This window comes from Bos grunniens, chromosome 10 (genome assembly GCF_055505025.1).
Source record: "Bos grunniens cultivar Pamir isolate PY7600 chromosome 10, Bosgru_T2T1.0, whole genome shotgun sequence".
Taxonomy (NCBI): Eukaryota; Metazoa; Chordata; class Mammalia; order Artiodactyla; family Bovidae; genus Bos; species Bos grunniens.
The window spans coordinates 100047484-100070878 of NC_141174.1; the positions used below are offsets into that span (position 1 = coordinate 100047484).

General features: G+C 38.5%; 1 long non-coding RNA gene across 2 annotated transcripts in view; it reads right to left on the bottom strand.

Moving 5' to 3' along the window:
• Positions 1 to 21806: 21806 nt before the first annotated feature.
• LOC147365493 (uncharacterized) overlaps positions 21807 to 23395 on the bottom strand; it is a 318067-nt gene continuing 316478 nt past the window's right edge. For both annotated transcript variants that reach the window (XR_015135598.1, XR_015135597.1), the window contains exon 4: positions 21807 to 21868. This is a non-coding gene — a long non-coding RNA (uncharacterized LOC147365493). The remainder of the gene's footprint in view (positions 21869 to 23395) is intronic.

The following is a 23395-nucleotide window of genomic DNA, read 5'->3' on the forward strand; positions in this document are numbered from 1 at the left end:
TGATTACAAATGACTATGAAACAGTGGAATCAAAAACTGGGAGAATTATGTGTCAAAGAAAAAAGTTAAAAGATTTCAGAAGTAAATCAGGTTTTAGGAAAGGTGAATTTAATATAACTGTGGAGCAAGTCCGCAGAAATTATTAAGTGCCATTCTTACCAGTCATACAGTCAGAGGTCAGAAGAAGAAATTGTGACTTTGGTAAAGTCTAATAGTAGGGGTTTTATTTAATCTGGATAGGAAATGAAGTTATAGAAATAGGTGAACACTCCAAAGGAAAAGCCTTAAACAGGGAGGATCTTGGCAAAAACTGACAGAGGTGGTTACCAAAGGCAGAGAAGACTAATTCAGAGAGGTATTAGGAAATCCAGATTGATACAGAGCCACAGGGGCCAAGTGAATATTTTGTCTAAAATACACATTCACTAGACAGCTAATTGCTGTGTCTAAGTGTTGTACACATTTTTACAGTGATCTTCTTTCCTGATGCTTTTATCTGCTTCCTTTTAATTACATACTCATTTTGATAATATTCTAATGTTTGGGGTTCTCCCTTTATAGGAGAGATGTTGTTTATCTTTCATTGCTCAGAGCATTTATGTTGATGCTCTTATGATGAGAGCATTTACGATGAGAAAGACAAGGTTGCATTTTCAATGCTTATTAATATTTATTATTGTCACAAAGCAAGAATATTCAGCATTATTAGTAGCCCTATCACCTAAAAATCCCTTGGAAATATTATCAGTTATATTTCTTGAAACAATTTCTTCAATGTCATTTTATGTTATGTCCCTCATAGATATTACTGTTAACATTTGGAAGGGGAAGATTAAAAAAATAATACATAGACACAAAAGATAAAACATACAAGAATAATCTTAATAAGTTATGTGAAAGTCTTTCTCAGTGACACACAAGTATACTTGATAAAATAAAAGATTCCTTGTTCTTGAATAAGATGAATAAAGATCATACAAATATGACTTCTCCATAGATTATCAATGTAATGCAACCCCAGTTAAATTAGTAATGCTTCCCCTTCCACTGCACAACTAACAAGTTGGTTCCAAACTTGCTATGAAACACCTTCTGAAGTGGTCAGGAAGGGCTTAGTGAAGAAGAATTTGAGATGAAATGAGAAAAATAAGACAAATGAAGGAGGAACTACCTCACTAGATATTTAAACTAAAATCTCTAGAATTCAAATAATGCGGCACTGGCACATGAATCCTTAGAGTCACAGAACAAGATAGAAAATCTAGAAAGAGATGGCATGTGGAAATTTAGTATATGTTGAATGTGGTATCTTAACACATTAGGGGAATAAATAATTTAATAAATGATTTGGAACACCTGGATAGTCTGTTGGAAAAAGATACCTTAAGTCACATATACAAGAATAAACTGCAAATAGATCAGTGATCTAGAAGTTAAAAATAAAATAAAACTATAAAAACACTAGAAGAAAACACCAGTAAATTCCTTCAAGGCCAGAATGTAAGGAAACATTTCTAACTATGACTCAAAATCCAGATGTAATAAAAGATACAATTAACAATTTGAAGAACATTGTTGTTGCTGTTTAGTCGCTGACACTTCTGCTACCCCATGGACCGTAACCTTCCAGGCTCCTCTGTCCATGGAGTTTTCCAGGCAAGAATACTGGAGTGGCTTGCCATCTCCTTCTCCAGTGGATCTTCCTGACCCAGGGATCGATCTCACATCTCCTGCATTGGCAGGTAGGTTCTTTACTGCTGAGCCACCGGGGAAGCCTCTTGAGCTACATTAAACAACAATAAAATAATGAAATCTGTTGTGTATAGGAAAAAATCTGTTACATATATGAAATCTGTTGTTCATAGGAAACAGTAGAACTTATAGAAGATGGGATAGGATTTCACTGGTTACATGACCTAATATAGTTTTGAATATTGAGCCATATTAATGTTTTATTTAATAACAAAGTTAAATAACAAAGGATAAGAGGATCCAGACTCCAATTCAAACAGAAATAAATGAACTCAGCTATATGAAATAAATAACATAACCATACAGAAGGGAATAAAAAAGAATCAAGTAACTTTTAAAATGTGAGCTCCCTGACTGACACATTGAGAAGGACACTGCTGCTGCTAAGTCACTTCAGTCGTGTCCGACTCTGTGCGACCCCATAGACAGCAGCCCACCAGGCTCCCCCGTCCCTGGGATTCTCCAGGCAAGAACACTGGAGTGGGTTGCCACTTCCTTCTCCAATGCATGAAAGTGAAAAGTGAAAGGGAAGTCGCTTAGTTGTGTCCAACCCTCAGCAACCCCATGGACTGCATTCCACCAGGCTCCCCCGTCCATGGGATTTTCCAGGCAAGAGTAGTGGAGTGGGTTGCCATTGCCTTCTCCGTAGAAGGACACAGTATCCCTTATATAGCACTCCTGATGGGAAATGTGACTTAAAAAAAAAAAACCAAAAAACTGTAAAGTTCTTTATTGGGAAATTTGATGAAATTAAAATATGAACTGTGTACAGATAAATATTAAATTTCATGTGATAATTGTACTGTGTTTATGTAAGACTTTTTTTAATATACACTTAAGTGAGGCCTCTCAGGTGGCATTAAAAGAACCCACCTGCCAATGTAGGAGACTTAGGAGATGTGGGTTCAATCCCTGGTTTGGGAAGATCCCCTGGAGGAGGGCAACCCACTCCAGTATTCTTGCCTGGAGAATCCCATGGACAGAGGAGCCTGGCGGGCTACGGTCCACAGGGTCACGAAAACTCAGACACAACTGAAGCAACTTAGCATGCACGCACACATACACCAGTATTTGGAGATAAAGTATCACAGTACAGTACAGTACAGTTCAGGCGCTCAGTCGTGTCCGACTCTTTGCGACCCCATGGACCACAGCATGCCAGGCCTCCCTGTCCAACTCAATCACCAACTCCCGGAGTTCACTCAAACTCATGTCCATCAAGTCGGTGATGCCATCCAGCCATCTCATCCTCTGTCGTCCCCTTCTCCTCCTGCCCCCAATCCCTCCCAGCATCACACTCTTTTCCAATGAGTCAACTCTTTGCATGAGGTGGCTAAAGTATTGGAGTTTCAGCTTTAGCATCAGTCCTTCCAATGAACACGCAGGACTGATCTCTTTTAGAACTGACTGGTTGGATCTCCTTGCAGTCCAAGGGACTCTTAAGAGTCTTCTCCAACACCACAGTTCAAAGGCATCAATTCTTTGGCACTCAGCTTTCTTCACAGTCCAACTGTCACATCCATACATGACCACTGGAAAAACCATAGCCTTGACTAGATGGACCTTTGTTGGCAAAGTAATGTCTCTGCTTTTGAATATGCTATCTAAGTTGGTCATAACCTTCCTTCCAAGGAGTAAGCGTCTTTTAATTTCATGGCTGCAGTCACCATCTGCAGTGATTTTGGAGCCCCCCAAAATAAAGTCTGACACTGTTTCCACTGTTTCCCCATCTATTTCCCATGAAGTGATGGGACCAGATGCCATGATCTTCGTTTTCTGAATGTTGAGCTTTAAGCCAACTTTTTCACTCTCCTCTTTCACTTTCATCAAGAGGCTTTTTAGTTCCTCTTCACTTTCTGCCATCAGGGTGGTGTCATCTGCATATTGAGGTTATTGATATCTCTCCCGGCAATCTTGATTCCAGCTTGTGCTTCTTCCAGCCCAGCATTTCTCATGATGTACTCTGCATATAAGTTAAGTAAGCAGGGTAATGATATACAGCCTTGACGTACTCCTTTTCCAATTTGGAACCAGTCTGTTGTTCCATGTCCAGTTCTAACTGTTGCTTCCTGACCTGCATACAGGTTTCTCAAGAGGCAGGTCAGGTGGTCTGGTATTCCCATCTCTTTCAGAATTGTCCACAGTTTATTGTGATCCACACAGTCAAAGGCTTTGACATAGTCAATAAAGCAGAAATAGATGTTTTTCTGGAACTCTCTTGCTTTTTCGATGATCCAGCAGATGTTGGCAATTTGATCTCTGGTTCCTCTGCCTTTTCTAAAATCAGCCTGAACATCTGGAAGTTTACAGTTCACATATTGCTGAAGCCTGGCTTGGAGAATTTTGAGCATTAGTTGTGAGATGAGTGCAATTGTGCGGTAGTTTGAGCATTCTTTGGCATTGCCTTTCTTTGGGATTGGAATGAAAACTGACCTTTTCCAGTCCTGTGGCCACTGCTGAGTTTTCCAAATTTGCTGGCATATTGAGTGCAGCACTTTCACAGCATCATCTTTCAGGATTTGAAATAGCTCAACTGGAATCTATCACCTCCACTAGCTTTGTTTGTAGTGATGCTTCGTAAGGCCCACTTGACGTTGCATTCCAGGATGTCTGGCTCTAGGTGAGTGATCACACCATTATGATTATCTTGGTTGTGAATATCTTTTTTGTACAGTTCTTCTGTGTATTCTTGCCACCTCTTCTTAATATCTTCTGCTTCTGTTAGGTCCGTGCCATTTCTGTCCTTTATTGAGCCCATCTTTGCATGAAATGTTCCCTTGGTATCTCTAATTTTCTTGAAGAGATCCCTAGTCTTTCCCATTCTGTTGTTTTCCTCTATTTCTTTGCATTGATCACTGAGGAAGGCTTTCTTATCTCTCCTTGCTATTCTTTGGAACTCTGCATTCAGATGCTTATATCTTTCTTTTTCTCCTTTGCTTTTCGCTTCTCTTCTTTCCACAGCTATTTGTAAGGCCTCCCCAGGGAGCCATTTTTCTTTTTTGCATTTCTTTTCCTTGGGGATCGTCTTGATCCCTGTCTCCTGTACAATGTTACGAACCTCCATCCATAGTTCAGCAGACACTCTATCTATTAGATCTAGGCCCTTAAATCTATTTCTCATTTCCACTGTATAATCATAAGGGATTTGATTTAGGTCATACCTGAATGGTCTAGTGGTTTTCTCTACTTTCTTCAATTTCAGTCTGAATTTGGCAATAAGGAGTTCATGATCTGAGCCACAGTCAGCTCCTGGTCTTGTTTTTGTTGGCTGTATAGAGCTTCTCCATTGTTGACTGCAAAGAATATAATCACTCTGATTTCAGTGTTGACCATCTGGTGATGTCCATGTGTAGAGTCTTCTCGTGTTGTTGGAAGAGGGTGTTTGCTATGACCAGTGCATTTTCTTAGCAAAACTCTATTAGCCTTTGCCCTGCTTCATTCCGTATTCCAAGGCCAAATTTGCCTGTTATCCCAGGTGTTTCTTGGCTTCATACTTCTGCATAGCAGTCCCCTCTAATGAAAAGGACAACTTTTGGGGGTATTAGTTCTAGAAGGTCTTGTAGGTCTTCATAGAAAAGTTCAACTTCAGCTTCTTCAGTGTTACTGGTTGGGGCATAGGCTTGGATTACTGTGATATTCAATGGTTTGCCTTGGAAACGAACTGAGATCATTCTGTCATTTTTGAGATCGCATCCAAGTACTGCATTTCGGACTCTTTTGTTGACCATGATGGCTACTCCATTTCTTCTAAGGGATTCCTGCCCACAGTAGTAGATATAATGGTCATCTGAGTTAAATTCACCCATTCCAGTCCATTTGAGTTTGCTGATTCTTAGAATGTCGGCGTTCACTCTTGCCATCTCTTGTTTGACCACTTCCAATTTGCCTTGATTCATGGACCTGACATTCCAGGTTCCTATGCAATATTGCTCTTTACAGCATCGGACCTTGCTTCTATCACCAGTCATATCCACAACTGGGTATTGTTTTTGCTTTGGGTCCATCCGTTCATTCTTTCTGGAGTTATTTCTCCACTGATCTCCAGTAGCATATTGGGCACCTACTGACCTGGGGAGTTCCTCTTTCAGTATCCTATCATTTTGCCTTTTCATACTGTTCATGGGGTTCTCAAGGCAAGAATACTGAAGTGGGTGGTATGACAAGGCTTGTAATTAGCTCTCAAGTGCTTTTCAAATGAATTAATGACTGAATGAATAAATAAGTGTTTGTGTGTTTATTATGAGAGAGCAGAAAGAAATAGATTAAGAAAATAAGACAAAGTGTTAACAATTGGTGAGCTTAGGACAAGAGAATATGAATATTATTATCTTATTACTGCCTCTCTTCTGAAAGTTTGAAACTTCAAACTAAAAAGCTGTGATAGAGAGAACATACATATACCTATATGTTAGGGACATGAATAGCTGCCTGTATCTAGTCCTGTCCCACCACTTGCACCTCTGGGTCAAAGAGCATATAGGCTCAGCTTCCACTGTGGATGGGTATTGGTACCTCTGATGATAAAGCCTTAACAACAAAACAGTTTGATTCTGTGCTATCCCAGAATATCTCCAGACAGGAAGAAGGAGGAGATTCATGTGGTTTTAAAAATATGTGCTACCCTTCATCAAGAAGGATGACAGACCCACTGCAGAGAAGGAATAGGCTTTCAATGCTTCTCCATGGATAATAGATCTACAATTGTGTGTTCATATTCTGTCATAGTAAATTAGCACCTTGAGAAGGACATAGAGATGAATAAAGACGAGAAAAGTCATTTCTCACTAAGTGTTACTGGTGGAGGATGAATTACTCAGCTTGTTACAGTCTCCAGCCCTGGAGACCAACTTAACCTTGAATTCTTGATCCAACATGGGAAGAATAATAAGCGTCTAATTCGGGCCTTCTAACCCTGACTACTTCAGTTCCAGTGCCAATCAAAAAGTTTGCCCCCTTTATTTATTTATTTGTTTATTTTGAGGGAGGAACCCGTTTTTCTCTATTATGAGTTTGAATGGAATAATAAGCGTCTAATTCGGGCCTTCTAACCCTGACTACTTCAGTTCCAGTGCCAATCAAAAAGTTTGCCCCCTTTATTTATTTATTTGTTTATTTTGAGGGAGGAACCCGTTTTTCTCTATTATGAGTTTGAATGGCTCCCTCTGATTCTATCCCCAGAAGTGAAGCAAATGGTGGACTGAGTCACAAGCCTGATCTAAGCGTGTGTGGATGAATGGGATAGGAAGACGTGTTTTGGTAGCAGGTTTCTGGTGTTGTAATAGGACCCCCAGGACCATGCTTCCTGAAGTAGAGCCCTGAGACCTGCCTTGGGCCTGCGTGGACCTCCACGGAAAGCCAGACTTGATGTGGCTTTTGGCTGGAGGAGAGGGAACAGACTGTGCTGGGGAATTTGCAACTTGGAAAGTCTATTTAAAAAAAAATGTGGGCTGGCAAATTTTGATGTCTTTACAAGGCTGCTTGTAAGATAATTAAATCTCATTTATCTTAAAAAAAAAAAAAAAAACTTCATGTATCTGATTATAGACTTTGGCTTAAAAATAACTCCTAAATAAAGTCTTATATCTCTCACAGTTGTTGACTCAATGTTAAACAACTGGAAAGTCTGAGATTCTTCATACGAGGCTCAATTTTAGTGCAAACTGTCTTATAAGATGGAAAAAAATCTCTGACTTTATTACAGCCCATCAGGTTATTCAATCTTTGGAGAATAACAATCCTAACCTTTCCTTCAGATGACTCTTAAGAATAACTAATAAACACGGAGGAATCTTGCCCGAAAGTTACCAAATATTATGTAAATCCTTATTGATGAAAACAAATCAACCAATTTTACCATATTATAAAAGTTTATACTTCATAAAAATACATTTTATTTAAAAAATCTCCCATTTTTTAACAAAGTGTCACTTTAAAGGTAGCAAGTTTTAAAGACAATTATAGGAAAAGCAATAGAAGTTGAAATTAATTTTATTAGATAGAATTGAAATAATTGAGTGAGAGTCTCATGTTTATGTTTAGAAGTTCTGAAGAAACCTAAAGAACTTAAAAAAAAAAACTTGCAAGGACAATTTAGAAAACTTTTGCAACATGCCTTACATTTTATAAGTTTATAAAAATTTCCATAGAAATGACTCAGCATTTCCATGAGTGAAGTTAACCCACCAAGATGGTGCTTAAAAGAGGAAAAGGCTCATCATTATAACAAAACAAAGCTTTTTACTCTCAATTATTCAACTAAATAAAGCATAAATGCAGTTTCCCCTTTGGGGAAGGTTAGAGGTGACTTTTTCTCCCTGCTTCACAACCTCTCAATAGTCTTGTATTCTCTCTTGCCTCTAGACACATACACATGATCTTCTTTTTGTCTGGAGCAAGAATCTTCTTGTTTCTTCACCTGGCTAACCTTTAGTTATCTGTAAGAATGCCACCAAAATTTTGCTTGTGTGACACCCAAGACTATGTTAGTTGCCCCTCCAATGGGCCTGCATCTCAGTTCCGTCTGCTATTCAGAATGTTTTCCACACTTACAATAACTGCTCCTTTGCCCTCCCCACTGTTACAATTCTCTGCCAGGGAGGGAGGCATGTCTGTTTTGTTCAGGGTTATATGTCCAGCTTTCGCTGAAATGCTGAACATTTGATGTTTAAAACAAAACCAAAAACTTTCTTCTCAATTATATCAGGTAGTCAGGCACAACTGTTTTGGTTAGCAATTATGCTTTGGCCTAGAACAGAATGGTGCTAAGTTGCTTCAGTCATGTCTGACTCTGTGCGATTCCAGAGACGGCAGCCCACTAGGCTCCCCTGTCCCTGGGATTTTCCAGGCAAGAACACTGGAGTGGGTTGCCATTTCCTTCTCCAATGCATGAAAGTGAAAAGTGAAAGTGAAGTCCTTCAGTCGTGTCCGACTCTTAGCGACCCCATGAACTGCAGCCTACCAGGCTCCTCCTTCCATGGGATTTTCCAGGCAAGAGTACTGGAGTGGGGTGCCATTGCCTTCTCCCTAGAATGGAATACCCCACCCCTTTTTCTCCACAATCCTCTGTTTGGATACTTTCTATCTAGCTCATAGGTCTCAGTTTTTTTTTATGATATTCCCTTTCAGGAAGCCTTCCTTGAACTTCAGGGTTTGATACCGCTTTTACATGCTGTCCTTGAAATCTACACTGTTCCTATGATAGCTTTTACTGATCAGATTACAATAGTGGTTTCATTTTTCTGAGTCTTCTGCCAGAATGTGAGCCGCATGATGGCAGGACCATGCCGCCTTTTAAACCTTTCTATTTTCAGCATGTGACATTGCTGGAAGATAGTGAGCACTTAAGAACTACTCATTGAGGAAGAAGTATTAAATTATAATAATTTTAATTACAAGCAGCCTCCTTCTTTCAGGTTCTCAGTCTCCACTCCATCCTTTGTATCACTGTCAGGCTGGCCTTTCTTAAACTCTGCCTTTCTCATCTTGTTGTTAAAAACCTTTTAATGCCACTTAATTTACTACATAACAGACATTCAGCTTCTTATGTCTCATTTTTTTAATACAATCTCTTCCTACTATTCTTAGGTCCTCCAGTTCTAATTGTATCTTCCACTTGAGTTAGGCAACCGTCATAGTCTAGATCTAGACGACTCTGGACAAACCGATGTTCATTGGTGATTCTGTGATTACACTAAAAAGACCTACCACATCCATAGTTCCCTTCTATAGAGTTTTTGCTACAGCCTCTCCCTCCGCCTAAAGTCTTCTTGGTTAAAGTCATGTTACGTAATGTTAACATATGTAATATATGTTAATATAGCTGGGAGAAATATCAATAACCTTATATATGCAGATGACACCACCCTGATGGCAGAAAGTGAAGAGGAACTAAAAAGCCTCTTGATGAAAGTGAAAGAGGAGAGTGAAAAAGTTGGCTTAAAGCTCAACATTCAGAAAACGAAGATCATGGTATCCGGTCCCACCATTTCATGGGAAATAGATGGGGAAACAGTGGAAACAGTGTCAGACTTTATTTTTCTGGGCTCCAAAATCACTGCAGATGGTGACTGCAGCCATGAAATTAAAAGACGCTTACTCCTTGGAAGGAAAGTTATGACCAACCTAGATAGCATATTCAAAAGCAGAGACATTACTTTGCCAACAAAGGTTCGTCTAGTCAAGGCTATGGTTTTTCCTGTGGTCATGTATGGATGTGAGAGTTGGACTGTGAAGAAAGCTGAGCGTCAAAGAATTGATGCTTTTGAACTGTGGTGTTGGAGAAGACTCTTGAGAGTCCCTTGGACTGTAAGGAGATCCAACCAGTCCATTCTGAAGGAGATCAGCCCTGGGATTTCTTTGGAAGGAATGATGCTAAAGCTGAAAGTCCAGTACTTTGGCCACCTCATGCGAAGAGTTGACTCATTGGAAAAGACTCTGATGCTGGGAGGGATTGGGGGCAGGAGGAGAAGGGGACGACAGAGGATGAGCTGGCTGGATGGCATCACTGACTCGATAGACGTGAGTCTGAGTGAACTCCGGGAGTTGGTGATGGACAAGGAGGCCTGGCGTGCTACGACTCATGGGGTCGCAAAGAGTCAGACATGACTGAGTGACTGATCTGATCTGATCTGATCTGATATATAAATTTTGTCACCTTGCTGACTGTGCCTGATGTGCATGTATGCATAAGTATGTTCATATTGGAGGGGCTGATAAAATAACAATCAACCTCACAATGTGCTAGAATCTATAAAGCACCCAGGGATGCAAGTTATGACTAATGTGGACAACAGGGATCTAGGAACCAATCAAATCAATCTCTTAAGGAAATCTGAATGAAATATTGGTGAGCCAGATAAAGTTTCAGCCAGAGATATAAATAGACCCAGATGGGAGAGAGAGGAGAGGCAGAGAGAAAGAGAAAGTTAGAGAGGAAATAGTAGATACATAGGTGAAAAGCAGGCAATAAGACATGTGTGCAGAGTCCATGAGGCAACAGAAGCTGTTTAGTAAGAAGAAGCAGAAACGTATACAGAATAGAATGTGAGGTAGTTAGTAGCAGTTGCAGACCAGGAATTAATAACCCTCTGCTGATGTGGTGCAATGATATACCCAGGTCACAAGTGCTGTGCTGGCCTGTAAGTCACCCTTCATTCCCTGACCCATAAGCCAGATTTCACAAAATCAAACGTACAACTCATTTCATTTCTATAATGCGTGATATGTGGTCGGCATCTGAAACTTCCTTATTTCCAAACACACTGTTATAATAATCATGCCTTTTGATTTAAGATTCCCTGGGTGAATCTCTATTAGCATCACTCTGAAAGACTTCACACAGATTCATTTTAAGTTTATAAAACACTGAAATTCAATTTTACTTGAAGGAATTCATAAAATAGAAATAACTTTCACCACACAGGCCACAATGCAGCCTCTGTGTCATGCAGTTTCTGGTGCTGAAATTTTATAAGCCGTTCCGTCACCGCAAAGAATGAACGAGCATCTTGCTTTGCTAAAAATGGGTTTCCCTCTTAACAAGTTTCATACATACTGAGTTTTTTATATTCTTTTGTACAAAATTGTTACTGAATTGTGTGAGCACTATAATTATGTTTCAACACTGACAGGTAAGATTGAATGTTGGCTGAAGTAATTTTTTCAACTGTATTACAAGAACTGCATACTTATTGAAAATTACTTGGCTTATCTGGTCAATACTCTGTAAATTAATTGAGGGAATTGATTCTTGGTGTTCACTGGGAAAAGAAAATCCAAGCAGCCTTACAAGAAATAATTGTGGAGGAGAAAACCACACGTTGTTGAGAAAAAATAGTACAGTGATGTGGAATGAACACTGGACCTGCGCCCCTTAATCTTTGCTTCCATTCTCGCCTAAACTTCAGATTCCTCTAGACATTCCTTTCCTCTCTAATCAGTCTGCACCCAAGTTATCGCACTTCAATCCCTCTCTTGCCATCAGCCTTAATCTCTATGTTCCCCTGCCCTTTGCCTATTATTCTGCAAGAACTGATCTCAGATTACTTGTGAAATAGCCTCTTATATTACTGGAATTTTGAGTACCACTGAGAAAATAAAACAGTTGTGAATATAGGTGCCACTACACATGAATTGTCTTCAACCTCAGCTTGGAAGACATTTTTATGTGCTTGGTCAGCTGTCATTCCTGATCCTATAGCAAAGAAGTCCAGAAGAGATTGCTCTTTTTGAGTTCCTGAACTCAGGCCCCACCTATTTCAACAAGGGCTTTGCAATCCCTTTTATATATACACACCCAAAATAGAAACTATTAGGTGTACAATTCCTCAAATTCTATTGGATATACCGCCTGCAAGTTACCTATATCTGAACTTGTCTTTGGCCTTCCATCCAGTCTCAGAGGCTGGGGAGTATCAGGGTACAATCTCATCAAATCCTGAAGAAAGGACTTAAAGAGTTTTAAGAGTTTTCTGGAGGAGGACAAACATTCTCCTCGTATATTTATTCTTCTCTTGACATCAGAGAAGCCTTTTTTTCAGAGACACGAGCGCTAAACTGAAGCTCAGACCTGGCTGCAGCTTTCATCAGTTTCAGATGACTGGGGTTCTCATAAAGGGTTTGTTTTCTACACAGTGATGAATAACTAAAATAAGAGGCAGTGATCTGATCCTTTTTCAGTCTTATCCTCAATGATGCCTGGTCCTGGAGAAACAATGACCAGTTTACAAAAGGTAAATATAACTTAAAAAAATTAGAGGCTAATTTTTTCAATTAGATGAAATTGGGTTCAACTTGTTTCATCTCAACTTGGTCCCTGAAATGGTTTTTATTTTGCAAAGTCCTACTCTAATTCTTAAGAGAGTAATATATCGTGGCTTAGATATTCTTACTATTATTTCGACCTAAACGAAAGTCATAAAATATTATCTTTGAAAATAAAAATATTTCAAAATATAAGTATGTATTAATTTCTTCATTTAACATGGCTTTTAAAAAGGGAGCGTGCAGAAAAGCTGCTTTGGTATTACTTTTAACATAAAACAAAATCTAATTCTATATTATAATCAACATATTATTGACCAATTTAAGCCAAGGATTTACAAGTAACAGGTTTTCGAAATTTTATAAGACAAACCTTTTATCTTTATTTCCTGGTGGCTCAGAGGTTAAAGCGTCTGCCTGCAACATGGGAGACCTGGGTTCAATCCCTGGGTTGGGAAGATCCCCTGGAGAAGGAAATGGCAACCCACTCCAGGATTCTTGCCTGGAGAATCCCATGGACGGAGAAGCCTGGTGGGCTACAGTCCAAGGAGTTGCAAAGAGTTGGACAGGACTGAGCAACTTCACTTTCACTTTCATGCCAAGCAAGCACATATGATCCTTAACATTTTCCAGGGCCTCATTCTCACATTGTATAACTCAAACTTGCATTTCTATGTTGTTCATTCGCTAAGTTATCTCCTACTCTTTGCAATCTCATGGACTGCAGCACGCCAGGCTTCCTTGTTCTTCTTTATCTCCTGCAGTTTGCTCAAATTCAAGTCCATTGAGTCGGTTATGTTTTCAATCATCTCATCCTTTGTCACCACCTTCTCCTCTTGCCCTCAATCTTTCCCAGCATCAGAGTCTTTTCCAATGAGTCAGCTCTTCCCATCAGGTAGCCAAAGTATTGGAATGTCAGCTTCAGGATCAGTACTTCCAGTGAATATTCAGGGTTGATTTCCTTTAGGATTGACTAGTTTGATAGGGTTGGTCAAAAAGTTGGTTTGGGTTTTTCTGTAAGATGTTAAGGAAAAACCCCAAGGAACTTTTGGCCAACTCAATATATAGCTTAAGTGGTAGTTCTAGTATAGTTACGAACTATACTATATGCTGCATAAGTACCATATTTGTATAATATTAATAATAACATACCTTACCTAGGACTTTTTGTGTGTGTCACAATTTCTTAGACCTGAGTATGACTTAATCTCATTTTGTAGGTGTAACACTAAAGATCCAAGCAATTCAGTAACTTGGTAGTAGTCAATAGTACATTTTTGAGTCAGATTTATCTAGGCCAGCCTAACTCAAAATGCTAGCTTTTAATTACTATGTTGTATTTCATTTTATAGTTACTTTACCTTTTGTGTTCACATGTAGTGTCTTATTTGACTTTGAGAGTCAAATATGAAATAGGTATTATCACTTTCATTTTACAAACTAAGATTCTGAGGCCCATATAGTTTATTTAGGTGGTAAGTGGCAGGGCTGGCCTCCTGAGGGCAAGTCTATCTACGGACTTCTCTCAAAGAATCTTGAGACATATGGCATATACGTTAGAGGCACAAAGAAGTCATTCTGTTGTTCTTTTTTCAACAAACAAACTTAATACTTAAAATATTTTTTGCAAATTAGAAAGCCTCACAGTTTTGTTTGAGGATAAATTGTAATGTTTAGTGATAATGGTTAAAAAAATAGAACTGACTATTTACATTCTAATTTGTCATTTCCATTTGATTTTCTAGATAACGCCTATAGATTTTCATTCGTTTATTTTAACCTCCAATTTTAGAACATGTCCACAGCCTTAAAAACAATTTATGTAAAAAATGAATATTGTCCAAAGTCTACTTTACAGATGATCACATTGCATGATATATAGATCGTATTCTTTTTAGTAATTGACCTCTTGGAAAGGAAATGGTTGTTATGGTTACCACAGAGCAAAAGTGAGAGAAAGAGAGTGGGAGTGAGTGCAATCACTTTGAGACAAAGTGCTGCAGAGTTTTGTTTTGAGTAATCATGTTAATAATTTCCTGGCTGGCTTATCTTATTATCCTCTCAGGAAACAAAGGACTAATATACATAAGCACAATAAATGCTATTTCTTAGTTCTTTTAGTATCTGATATTTTTCAGATTCCACAGGTATGGAATCTGCCATTGCAGTTCTTTTGTGTTTATACCCTTAAATAATTTTAATTAATAGTTATAGGACCAAACTGCAAGTGTTAGAGAAAAGAAGGTCTTAAAACTTACAGCCAGTTTTTCTTTGTTTCAGAGGTATTTGTCTGGTTAGGATTCTACTAAAGACTGGTAGTCATATGCAAATCAAAAAGCATGAATTTCAATTATACAAATATAACGTCCTTAGATTATTTGATATGTTAACTTGAGACACTGAACTCCTGCAGATGTGATCAGTAAAAGAAAAGAAAACTTATTCAAAGAGAGTTAAGTTTTTTACTTTATCTATTTATTTATACAAATTTTCAAATGTTTGATCAAGACACAAGGAACAGGCAAGTGTTTAAACAAGATTTATTTATTCTCATACCAGGATACATTATAGGATATAATAAAGTAAAAATAATTATACACCATTCCAAGAGCTTAATTTTAAAAAAAAGCAAAGACAGAAAAATAACTGTTTTACCTCCCTCCTGCTTGTAATGACTTGCCTTTTGATTGATTTCTGTCAATCTTTTGAAAAATAGTAGGATTAAAATTGGGCTTCCATGGTGGTTCAGTCGGTAAAGAATCTGCTTGCAATGCAGGAGACCTGGGTTTGATCCTGGGTTGGGAAGATACCTTGGAGAAGGAAATGGCAACCCACTCCAGTGTTTTTGCCTGGGAAATCCCATGGACAGAGGAGCCTAGCTGGCTACAGTCCGTGGGGTCCCAATAGAGTCTGACGTGGCTTAGCAACTGAACAATAACAAAAACAGGATTAAAATACTCTCTCAGGGTAGAATTTTACATTGTCTGCCATTTACTGACTTATGCAATAAATGTGTATTTATTGAGCAACTACTATCCACCAGGAACAGTGCTGGCTACTTTGGAGGATTTTAGGAGGTTACTAACTACAAACAACTCCATCATCCTCTGCTGGGAGAGACTGAGATTTAAAGAAATAGTCAGGCTTGGACAGAAAGTACTTGTAAAAGATTGGAAGGGCAGATTAGTGTGGGGGTTAGTGGGAGAAAATACACTGTCCTACCAGCATTGTGATGCTGGTAAGTAGTTGGTAGGAATTGGAGATTATTGGATTTGGGAGGTTTAAAGACAGTACAAGGAGTATGGAAAATATTGAAAGAAATTAAAAGAATGCGGTGAATTGCCTCCCCACTCCCTGGTTTAGAGCACACTGCATGAAAATTGAATGCTCTTTATCTTTTATCCGAGGAGAGAGGACAACGCAAATTGATTATGATCAAATAGAGAGACCTGTTTATTTTGATCCGTGAGCCACCGAGACTACATGTTACGTGTTTCAAGAAGGACTCACCCAACTACCAGCCATAATCAGGATGCAGCTCATTTTCAGGAGGACTCTTGGCCCACCTGAGGTGTAGCCCGTGGTGTGAATGTCCCCGGCTGCGTTCTCAATGGAGACACTGCTTATAGCACAGCCCAGGCCCCTGGGGGAGAAAAGAGATACTCAGTTGTGTCTGACTCTTTGCGACCCCACGGACTGCAGCAAGTCAGACTCCTTTGTCCATGAAATTCTCCAGGCAAGATACTGGAGTGGGTTACCAAATTCTGGGGGAATTAGTGATAGAAAAAAAAAAAATAAACTAATTAACTAAAATAATTAGTTAATGTGTGCATATTAAATTGCTTCATTCATGTCTGACTCTTTGTGACTGTATGGACTGTAGCCTGCCAGACTCCTCTGTCCATAGGAATCTCCAGGCAAGAATACGGAGTGGGTTGCCATTTCCTCTTCTGGGGGATCTTGCTGACCCAGAGATCAAACCCACGTCTCCTGCATTGGCAGGTGGATCTTTACCAACTGTGCTACCTGGGAAGCCTGGGTTATGACATAATATTAAGAAAAAACTGGAAATTGACAAGTCTGAAACTCACCCTTGAGCCAACTTCATATTTGATTGGATTGAGGTGATTATCCTTTAACTTCTCTCCAGGAGAAAAAAAATAGATCACCCCTTAAAAAAAACTATCTGCAGCCCATGTAATTTTAACAATAACTTGGGTTGTCAGTTCAGTTCAGTTGCTCAGTCATGTTCGACTCTTTGCGACCCCATGGACTGCATCACGCCAGGCTTCCTTGTCCATCACCAACTCCCAGAGCTTACTGAAGCTCATGTCCATTGAGTCAGTGATGCCATCCAACCATCTCATCCTCTGTTGTCCCCTTTTCCTCCCACCTTCAATTTTTCCCAGCATCAGGGTCTTTTCTAATGAATGAGTCAGCTCTTCACATCAGGTGGCCAAAGATTTGGAGTTTCAGCTTCAGCATCAGTCCTTCCAATGAATATTCAGGACTGATTTCCTCTGGAATGGACTGGTTTAAATTCCCTGAAGTCCAAAGGACTCTAAAGAGTCTTTTCCAACACCACAGTTCAAAAGCATCAATTCTTTGGCACTGAGCTTCCTTTATAGTCCACCTCTCACATCCATACATGACTACTGGAAAAACCACAGCTTTGACTACAGGGACCTTTGTTGACAAAGTAATGTCTCTGCTTTTTAATATGCTGTCTAGGCTCGTCATAGCTTTTCTTCCAGGAACAAGCATCTTTTAATTTCATGGCTGCAGCCACCATCTGCAGTGATTTTGGAGCCCCCCAAAATAAAGTCTCTCGCTGTTTCCATTGCTTCCCCATCTGTTTGCCATGAAGTGATGGGACCGGATGCCATGATCTTAGTTTTTTGAATGTTGAGTTTTAAGCCAACTTTTTCACTCTCTTTCACTTTCATCAAGAGGCTCTTTAGTTCTTATTTGCTTTCTGCCACTCAAGGAGAATTACTAGGCATACAATGATTATTGTACAAAGATTTGTTTAAACTATTATAAATATGTTGAGGAAAATTATTAAAGATAAATTTTTCAACAGAGAAAGTGTCTATAAAATAGCAAATGGAAATTCTAAAACTGAAAAACACAATCAAGGAAATAAAGAATTCAAAGCCGGTAAAGAATTCAAAGAAGGTAAGACAGAACAGAAGAAATGATTAGTAATATAGAAGCTGGATCAGTAAAAAAAGATTCAAACTGTAGCACAGAGTAAAAGGAACAGAAAATACACATGAATCCAGATCTAAGATTCATAAAACCTAAACAAGGTAAGATCCAAGTAAACCACATTTAGTCACATCAGAGTGAAATTGCTTAAAATCAGAGACAAAGAAAAGAATCTCAAAAGCAGTTAGAGGGGGAAAAAGACCCATTGTCTTCAGAGGGACAGTTTAAGACAAACTGGCTATTTACAATAGCCACATTAAAACTGTCTATTGCCCACAAACAAATGACTGGATTTTAAAAAATGTGATATGGATAAATAAAATAGAATACTATTCAGTCATAAAAATAAGGAAATCTGCAATATGGGACAGATTGAATGAATCTAATTGCATTACATTAAATGAAATAAGACAGAGAAAGACAAATATTGCATGATCTTACTTATATGCGGAATTAAAAATAAAAAACACCAAACACACACGAAAAAGAAATAATAAACAACTCATAGAAAAAGAGATGAAATTTGTGGTTACCAGAGACAGGAGATGAGGGGTGGCAAATAGGATAAAGATGGTCAAAAGGTATAAACATCTAGTTATAAATAAGCACAGGGGATGTTATGTAAAACATAACGACTATAGTTAGCATTGCTGTGCTGTGCTGTGCTTAGTCGCTCAGTCGTGTCCGACTCTTTGTGACCCCATGGACTGTAGCCCACCAGGCTCCTCTATCCATGGGATTGTCTAGGCAAGAATAGTGGAGTGGGTTGCTATGCCCTCCTCCAGGGGATCTTCCTGTACGGTATATGTGAAAATTGTTACAGAGTAAATTTTAATATTAATAGCTCTCCTGACAAGGAAAAATGTATTTTTTTCTTTTTCTTTTTTGTAACTATATGAGGAGATAGATATTAACTAAAATCAATGTGGTAATCATTTCACAATATATGCTTATAAACAGTGTATTTTATAGAAATATAAAACAGCACTATACAATGACAGCACTTTAACTCAGGCCTAAACAAAGCTTACCCAGTACATGTGTTTTCTCTATGAGGCACACTGCAGGCTTTTTGCCCTTAGGAACATCGGACAGCACTTCAATACTAAATTTAGCGGACATTTTAAACAGCAAAATCATCATGAAAAAAAGGCACAAAAATGCAAATGCAAAACAAAGGCACTAAATAGACCAGAAAAAGCCACCTGTTGATAGGATGAGAATGAAGACGAGAAAACAGAACTTGCTTTGGCCAATCTTAGCTGCGAATGCGCATCCAGTCACTCAAATCTTTCCCTACCTACCACTGTGTACATGACTGCAAAAGCTTCGTGAGTGTAGACTGGGGCTTACAAATGAGTCTCAGCAAATGAGGATCGACTGTGTATATGTATCGCACAATCGCAGCGGTTCTAGTGGTGTCCGGTGAGTTCTTGCTGGCCCTTCAAAATCCAGGGGAGAGGCTGTAAATCTTGCCCGGGACTGTACCTATATCCACAGCAGGTCTCCAAGGTGAACAGTTACCAAACTATGTATGAAAATGATAAATACCAGTTTCTTTTACCTCTGGTAAAGGGGGGAATGGAAAGGGATGAGGGAAGGCTATAGCTCAATTTGCTTTTTTTTTTTTAATAGAGAGAAAATTGGTACACATATCACTGATCATAGATATATTAGTTTTGTAATTTCCACTTAAAATATTTTATATTAAATAATAAGAAATCGTGTAAGTGTGATCTGTCTTTCTCCATTGTTTAAGACTAACAAAAACTTCAATTACATATTAGTGTTATTAGATAAGATATGAAAAATATTTTGATAAAAGATGTCAAGGATAAAAGTGGATTATTGAGAAAAGATAAGGAAAATCATCAGGTAAAGATGATATCTGAGAACAACAAAACTCTAAATCTGTAACAACATCTTAGAAACAGAGGTAGGAATGAATTTGAGTACACGTTTCCAAACGTGGCTGTGCTGCAAAAATTACTGGATTACATTCAAAAACACAGACAAATCTTTGGGTTCCAATCTTTCAGATTCTAATTCAGTAGGACTGGAATAAAAGTTTTGGCAAAGCTCACTAGATAATTCAGATACATAGTTAGGACTGAGAATCAGCAGACAAGATGTTGGCCTTAGAACAGGGCTTCGGCCCGTAAGGACTTCAGAAGCCATTAGGCACACAGCCCACTGTCGGTGCCTCCTGGGGTTGTGCAAAGCTGCAGTCCCGTGAGACTCATGTGCTTTCTCTGTGACACTATTTCTATACTTCTGATTGGGACTGTGAGGAATTAGGAAACCTAATGACTGATCAGGAGTGTGAAATATGAAACACAGCTCCTGATACACCCGTTTTAGTTCCATTTTTTTATACCCTTTCTTTTAAAGAAAAACAATGCTTTTTTTTTGGTGTTAAATGAGTTGCTTAAGTCATGGATGTGTATATGAAAAAAGAAACTTACAAATGTGGTCTAAAATAGATTTAATGTAATCTGAGTTAAAGTTACCAGTGTAATCATACTTAGGGACACATTTATATTTATTAATCTAAATCCAACTATATGAAACAAATTCAAGTACAGATATTTAGGAGCAGAAAACATCAAAGAAATTTCTTGAGAAAACCAAATACCAACAGTTACTCTATTGAAATGTCTGTTTCTGGCATTTCTTAACTGAGCTTTTTTCTTTTCTTTTTTTTTTTTAACATATAGAAACAGGAAGCAAGCAGGGCAAGAGATATGACTAGTTTCATGTTCCTTTCTCTCCTCATCTAATTTGTTCAGCATCACAGCCTGGCTCTGGTACTGGAAGTTACTTCGATCTATCTTGCCTTTGCTACTTGCCCGGCTATGGTTTGGGACTCAGAAAAGTCTGTTTACAGGAGGAAAAAATGTTTATATATACATATTGGTGTTTTTTTTTTGATGGAGCAGAATGATTCCAAGTTGCTGCAAAATTATGTAGGTTGTGTTGCTTTCTAAACAGCACCAACAACCCTTCTAATATGAAAACATATTAGAAATATCAAAACATATTAGAAATATGAAATACTTTCTGTATATACGTATATTTTAATGCACTTTTTACTATTTTTAAGCCACAATTAATTGCAAATAGGTTAATCAAATTCTGTATTAGCAAGAGTTGCCTATATATACACCTATAGAAGCATAGGCTAATTTCAGTTAGGGTATATACTAGCTTGTTTCAGGCCAACTCTCCCACTGAAAATTTCCCCAGAGAATCTGGGGAAAAAAATGTTAATCAACTCTCTGAAGGCATCAGAGAGCTACAAAAGCAGTGAAGATTAGGAATGCAAGACCCTGGAGGGAGGGGAAGTATGGAATAATGAGGTTAAAATTTAGTGTTACTTTTCCCTGAAGGTATTTGTCGATTTACAGTAGATCTGAGAAACTGAGAAGCTAGAGGCAAGGGGCAGAGACTGGGAGAATCTGAGACTACAGCTGAAAAAAGCCTTGAGTGAGTGAAGTCGCTCAGTCGTGTCCGACTCTTTGAGACCCCGTGGACTGTAGCCTAACAAGGTTCCTCCGTCCATGGGATTTTCCAGGTAAGAATACTGGAGTGGGTTGCCATTTCCTTCTCCAGGAGATCTTCCCAACCCAAGGATTGAACCCAGGTCTCCTGCATTGTAGTTTACAGTCTGAGCCACCAGGGAAGATCTGAAAAGAGCCTTGGGGAGACAAAAACCCTGGTAAATACCCCCAGACTATAGTTGGGACCCCTAGAAAGGCTACATCCTAGAAGTAAGGCTGATAAGAAATTGAACAGTCCTTACAAAGACTGAAACTCAGCTCTGGATCTGTTTCCTACCAGATTGAGTGAAGGTGATCTGCCTTTACTCTGCCTGCCTGCCTGCCTGCCAAAATCTAAAGAAAATACTCTCAGTAGGACCCCAAAATCATTCACAGCTTGAAATTGAAATTTACTCTACATAGACACTGTCCACCATGAAATAATAATGATAATTTTTTAAAATGCCAAGCATACTAGGCAACAAGATCAAATAGTCAAAATCAATAGAAAAAAAAATTGTAGTTACAAGGATTTTAAGATACTTGCCATTAGTGTGTGCAAAACATAGATGACAAGATGAAGAATATCAACAGAGAACTGGAATCTGTAAAAAAAATAATAATAATAAAGTAAAATTACAAAACTGAAAACCATGGATGTTCATATATATCTTTCTATCTACTGCCCAATCCAGTAGCTGATGAAACTCCCTGACAATTGTAATTAACTAAATTCACGCTAATGGTAGAGAGTGAAGAGGAACTAAAGAGCCTCTTGATGAGAGTGAAAGAGAAGAATGAAAAAACTGGCTTGAAACTCAACATTCAAAACCTATGATCATGGCAACCAGAGTCATCACTCCATTACAAATAGAAGGGGAAAAAATTGCAAGCAGTGATAGATTTTATTTTGTTGACTCCAAAATAACTGCAGATGGTGACTGCAGCCATGAAATTAAAAGATGGTTGCTCTTTGGAAGGAAAGCTGTGACAAACCTAGAGAGGGTATTAAAAAGCAGAGACATCGCTTTGCCAACTAAGGAAAGGAAAGTTGCTCGGTCGTGTCTGACTCTTTGCGACCCCATGGACTGTAGCCTACCAGGCTCCTCCGTCCATGGGATTTTCCAGGCAAGAATACTGGAGTGGCTGCCATTTCCTTCTGCATTGCCAACTAAGGTCCATATAGTCAAAGCTATGGTTTTTCCAGCAGTCATGCATGGATGTGAGATTTGGATAATAAAGAAGGCTGAGAGCCAAAGAATTGATGCTTTCAAATTATGGTGCTGGAGAAGACTCTTGAGAGTCCCTTGGACTGCAAGGAGATTCAACCAGTCCATCCTAAAGGAAATCAATCCTGAATATTCATTGGAAGGACTGATGCTGAAGCTGAAGCGCCAGTACTTTGGCCACCTGAAGCAAAGAACTGATTCATTGGAAAAGGCCTTGATGCTGGTAAAGATTGAAGGTGGGAGGAGAAGTGGGTGATAGAGGATGAGATGGTTGAATAACAACACCAACTCAATGGACATGAATTTGAGCAAACTCTGGGAGATAGTGGAGGACAGAAGAGCCTGGCATGCTGTAGTCCATGGGGTTGTAGAGAGTTGGACACGACTTAACGACTGAACAACAACAACAAATTCTTACTCAATTAAAACTCTCATGTATATTTATCTTTTATTTTTCTCTGATCTGATCTGATCTGAATACACTTATTCCCTAAGAAAGAAGAATATCTAACTGTTACATTGAATATCTGAATGCTACAAATAGTTCAATTAAAGCATTACATATACTATATAGTTCCAAATGTGTTACTTTATTTGATTCATAATCAGATGTAAAGTTATTCATTAATTAGGACTATTTATAATTCCATTATTAATGAAAAATATGTATTTATTTGAACCGATCTTTCTTTGTAAGAGTATAGTATAACTTGTCACAGATAGTTTTGGGGTTTCAAAAAATTACTTAATTCTTACTGTTTTACATTTCCTAGGAGGAGTCTGGAGTAACTCAATATGTTCTCTGACTTAAAAATCTCAAGTTCTTACTTAATCTAATAAAATCATTATTTTATGAAGTCACATGACATATAAGAGCCTAATCAATTAGTTTCTTAACAGATG